Below are 5,374 nucleotides of genomic sequence, written 5' to 3' on the forward strand. Positions count from 1 at the left end.
GATATTCGCAAATTACGAACCCAAGTAGGCAAGAGGACCAAAACTCCAAATTAGATACCAAGTTTATTCGCAATTCACAAATAATCGACCAAAGTCGTTCTAACAACAATAATTATAACAATTACAAAACAAACCTTCAATTTTGTAGGGTTCCCGGAGCAAAACTCCCAAATACCAAACCAATGACAAAAGAAACTAAAATGTCCGAAAAGAATGATATAAACAAACAAGTCCAAAGGTTAAGTAGAACAAACACATCCAAAAACATAGTAAAATTGATGTACAGTAAAAAGGTTTTAATCAGCCAAATGTCTTCAGTTCTCCCATAACAATTAGGTCTAATCGCACTTTATCGGGTTGATTATTATATTATGACATGCTAGTTAATAAACGGAATATTACTTGTACTGGGTTGCTGAAAATTTTGCAATGACAAATGAAAGAGTTTCCAACAGTGAACTCTTAAAGGCAGATTCGATGGTTGGCAGATGATTCCATGTGTCAAAGAGCCATATCAAGTGTACCTTTAATTTGAAAATTCTGGAGAGAAGTTTCTGTCAACCATATTCATAGGCACCAACTTGTTCCCATATGCAAATAAGCTACCCTGGAATAACACAATCACTTTAAGGTTCACTTTTATTCGGCAACAATTATCCTTCAACTCCTACATTAGCAATCGTAAGCGGTTTGCCAACTCTTTGTTTTATCATCTTTCTTGGCTCAGTATGACCCACAGAAAGTTTTGGGCATTCAAAACATTTGATTTCACTTGCATTTAGAGCGATTACTGTCTTACAAGATTTAAGACCTCTATTCCACCTAATAATCCATAGTCTGATAATGACAATACTAATTCCGGGATAAACCTGAATACCCATTGGGACAGCGACTAAAACGTTTAGGACTTAGTCCTTGAAGCCTAAATCTTGGTCTATTCAAGCTAGTTGACGAGCTCAATCAAGCAGTAATACCACTAATGTCATGCGAAATATCAAACCACTCAAAATTGACACCAACACCATTGAGGATACAACGGATATTCTAGTTTTACAACTAGCAACCAGTAGTATCTTCTATAATCGTTCGTTCCCAGTCAAATAGAAACCAGAAGTCAGACGAGGAGAGACAGGAAAGATATATTTGATTCGTTACCAATATATCGAGAGACTTCGTTCTTAACTGGTTAGTGTAACGTAGGAGCTGTGTCCCACGCCGTGTTGCAACGTGATCTGGTGCGGATGCATGACCGAAAGCCTTCAGCTAAACAAGTCCACTTAAACAACGTGGTCAGCATCCAATGTCGAACACTTAATGAGCTACTGATTTTGGGGAATTATTTACAGCTACAGATCACTCCCCCCTAGTGGGGTAGTGATGCCCCTAAGACGTGACCAGCCAGAAGTTTAAACCCAACGAGTTTGTCGTTGGTAAACACTCTTCTGATAGCTTGCTTCGTTTAGCAGCGTCTGGTCGTCTTTTCTACAACTATGGGACCAAAATGTACAACATAGCAATAAAAAATAAAGTACAATGAAAATTTCGGTTCCTTGCGTAACTTCGTCGTTCTTTTCCAGCCGTCCTGGAAAAGAGGAAAAATAAAACGTGTGAGTGCATGTCGAAAATACACTCGTACTTGCGTAAGGACACAAGATGAGCGGGAAAAAATGAATAAAGTAATACACTTACAAAAAGCGTAAAAGCGATCGGAAAAAAATGGTTTTTTTTTGGTTTTTTTTATATATAAAAAAAATATATAAACGCTCAAAAAAAATTAAAATGTTTTGTTTTTGTTTTTTCATATAAATAAAAAAATGAGCATATTAAAGAAAATTTTTTATTTTATAATAAACTATGAAATAGTAATTCAAGATAAAGCTTATGTCCTACGTGCAATATTCGTTAAGATGTTCTGGAAATCTTACTCGTCTTCCAGAACGCGTTGTTTTAGGTTTATCTATGGACGTTGACGAAGTATCAAGTTGTGTGTCGGCTGTCGTATGGGGTACTACGAGTGTAGTAGCTGTGTCGTTTGCTTGTACCGAAGAAAAATCGACGTAGCTAGGGTTTCCTTCTAAGTACGCTGCTTTGAGTCGATCGATACTGATGCTATCGTTCGTACCGTTCTTATCTACTACATAGTACTTAGGTTCGCGTTGAAGAACTTTGAAGGGTCCTTCGTATGCTGATTCGAGGGGTCGTCGATGTGAGTCTCGACGAACGAAGACGTGTGCACTATGTCGTAATTCGGGTTGAACGAAAACATCAGTTGATTGAGGTCGAGTGTGAGCAGGTTTAACTGAACGCATAGCGTTTGTAAGCCTACTCGTGTAAGAGTTTAGATCCATGTTCAATGAAGAAGCTGAAGGGTCCACGAATTCTCCTGGGAGTCGGAGTGTCGTTCCGTAAACGAGTTGAGATGCCGTGTATCCAATGTCAGCTTCCACTGCATTGCGGATACCTAGCAAGACGAGTGGAAGAGCGTCTGTCCACTGTGAAACGTTTGAAGCTGATAATGAAGCTTTTAGTTGTCGATGAAAACGTTCTACCAACCCGTTTGCTTGTGGGTGGTAGGCGGTCGTTCGGAAGCGCGTGATTCCTAATAGTGTGGTCAGACAACGGAAAAGTCCAGATTCGAACTGGCGTCCGCCGTCTGTAGTGATGGTTGAAGAGCAGCCGAAATTTGCTACCCATCGTTCGACGAAAGCGCGGGCCACGGTTTCAGCAGTAATGTCCTTAATCGGTACTGCTTCTGGCCATCGAGTAAAACGGTCTACGCATGTTAGGAGATATGAGTATCCGTTCGAGTCGTGTAAGGGTCCTACAAAATCTAGATGGACGTGGTCGAAACGAGCGTCAGGGGTTTTGAAAGAGCCTAAGGGACATTTGTTGTGTCTTATGACCTTAGATTTCTGACAGCTTACACAGGAGCGTGCCCACTCCCTCACGTCTTTATTCATGCCAGGCCAACAAAAGCGTTCGGCTATAAGTTTGACTGTTGCACGAGCACCTGGGTGAGAAAGATTGTGCAACGTATTGAAGATGATGCGTCGATAATGTTTTGGTACTATTGGACGATCCCTACCTGTAGATGTGTCACATAGTAAGGTTTCCTTACCTGTTCCCATCTGCTTAATACTTAGTTTAAGAGTTGTCGAGGATAACTCATGCTGCAGATCAATGTCTTCTTTTTGAAGCTGAGCGAGTTTAAGAAGGTCGAGTCCTTGGAAACTGTTCAAGGAACTTATTCGAGACAAGGCGTCTGCGACCACATTGTTAGCTTCAGAAATGTGTTGTATGTCTGAAGTAAACTGCGAAATGTAGTCGAGTTGTCGAGACTCTCGCGGTGAGTACTTGTCTGAGGATGAACTTAAAGAGAAGGTAGGAGGTTTGTGATCGGTAAAAAGCGTGAATTCTCTTCCTTCGACGGAATGTTGGAAACGCCGTACAGCACAATACATAGCTAGGAGTTCCCTACCGAACGTGCTGTACCTAGATTCCGCGTCTAGCAACCGTCTCGAGAAAAATCCTATAAGTTGCCAAGAGTTGTTAACCCATTGTTGTAAGACTCCTCCGATTGCTGAGTCGGATGCGTCTACGGCGATACTAATGGGCGCTTGAGTGTCTTGATGAGCAAGCAGGGTTGCTTTGGCGATGTGTTCCTTAACTGTGGAGAATGCTTTTCGGACTGTGTCGTCTAAAGTAATTGATTTTGCATTTCCACGAAGCTGATCGGTTAACGGTTTGATAAGGGATGCGCATTTGGGTATGAACCGTCTATAGAAACTTACGAGTCCGTTAAAAGTTCGTAAGTGCTTGATCGTGGTCGGTTCTGGGTAATCCAGAATGGCCGCCACTTTGCTCCTAAGGGGTCGGATGCCTTGGGCATCAATAGTGAGTCCTAAGAAGTCTAAGGAGTTGGTTCCGATTTGGCATTTCTGAATGTTTACGGTAATGCCATGCCTTTGGAGTCGATCGAAAACAATGTCCAGATGCTTGAGATGTGATTCTCTGTCTGGACTTGCTATTAGACAGTCATCAACATACGCATGTACGAAGTTGAGACCTCGAAAGACGTCGTCTATAAACCTTTGGAAGGTTTGAGCCGCGTTTCTTAAACCAAAAGGCATTCGCAAGAATTCGTAAAGACCGAAAGGAGTGATGATGGCGGTTTTAGGAATGTCGTCAGGTGCCATCGGTATTTGGTTATAAGCTTTAACCAAGTCGATTTTCGAAAAGACAGTTGTACCTTTCAAGGTAGCTGTCAAATCGTGAATATGAGGCAGCGGGTAACGATCGGGAATGGTTTTAGCATTCAGACGCCGATAATCACCAGTTGTCCGCCAATCATTGCTGTCCTTTTTAGGGACCGTGTGCAATGGGGATGCCCATGGACTATTCGATGGTCGAATTATCCCTAGGTCCATCATGTGGTCAAATTCGTTTTAAGCTAACCTAAGCTTTTCGGGAGCGAGTCTTCGAGCTTTCGAAAATACAGGTGGTCCTGTAGTCGAGATGTGATGTGTAACATTGCTGGTTACACAAGGTAATTTCGATTGTGATTGGTATATCCCGGGGTATTTGTCGAGTACTGATTGGTACAAGGGGTCTATGGCGTGCTTAATCGTGACTGGGGATAACCTGCAACCAGAACAAGGAGTTACGCAAACGGATAACTTAGTGTTTCCGTCTATTAACCTTCGTGAGCGTGTGTCGATGAGTAGATTGTGGTGTTGTAACAGGTCTATACCAATGATTGGCATAGAAACATCTGCAACAACGAAGATCCAGTGGATGGGTTTGCGTAAACCCACGTTAAGGTAGACGTACCTTTTACCGTAAGTAGCGATCGGCTTTCCGTTTGCCGCCTGTAAACTTAAAACAGACTCGCCAAATCTGTCGTTGGAATTCGCTGGAAGAACGCTAACTTCTGCGCCGGTGTCGACGAGGTCGCGAACTTTCGTTGTCACATCTGTGACGTATAACAGACGGCTGTATTCGCCGGCTACGGTTGCCGTTAACGCGTGCCGGCTGGGAAGTTTCCCGAACTGTGTTTCGTGTCACTCGATTTTGGAGTCGGATAATTGCAGGGCTTCCTGCAATTTCTAGAGGATTTACCGTACTGGTTGTGATACCAGCACCAGTCGGGGTTTTACTAGTTTTACAACTAGCTACCAGTAGCACCTTCTATTATCGTTCGTTCCCAGTCAAATAGAAACCAGAAGTCAGACGAGAAGAGGCAGGAAAGATATATTTGATTCGTTACCAATATATCGAGGAACCTTTACTATAAGCTGGCTAATGAACGTAGGAGCTGTGTCCCACGCCGTGTTGCAACGTGATCTGGTACGGATGCATGACCGAAAGCCTTCAG

The sequence above is a fragment of the Schistosoma mansoni genome (assembly GCF_000237925.1).
Source record: "Schistosoma mansoni, WGS project CABG00000000 data, supercontig 0222, strain Puerto Rico, whole genome shotgun sequence".
Classification (NCBI taxonomy): domain Eukaryota; kingdom Metazoa; phylum Platyhelminthes; class Trematoda; order Strigeidida; family Schistosomatidae; genus Schistosoma; species Schistosoma mansoni.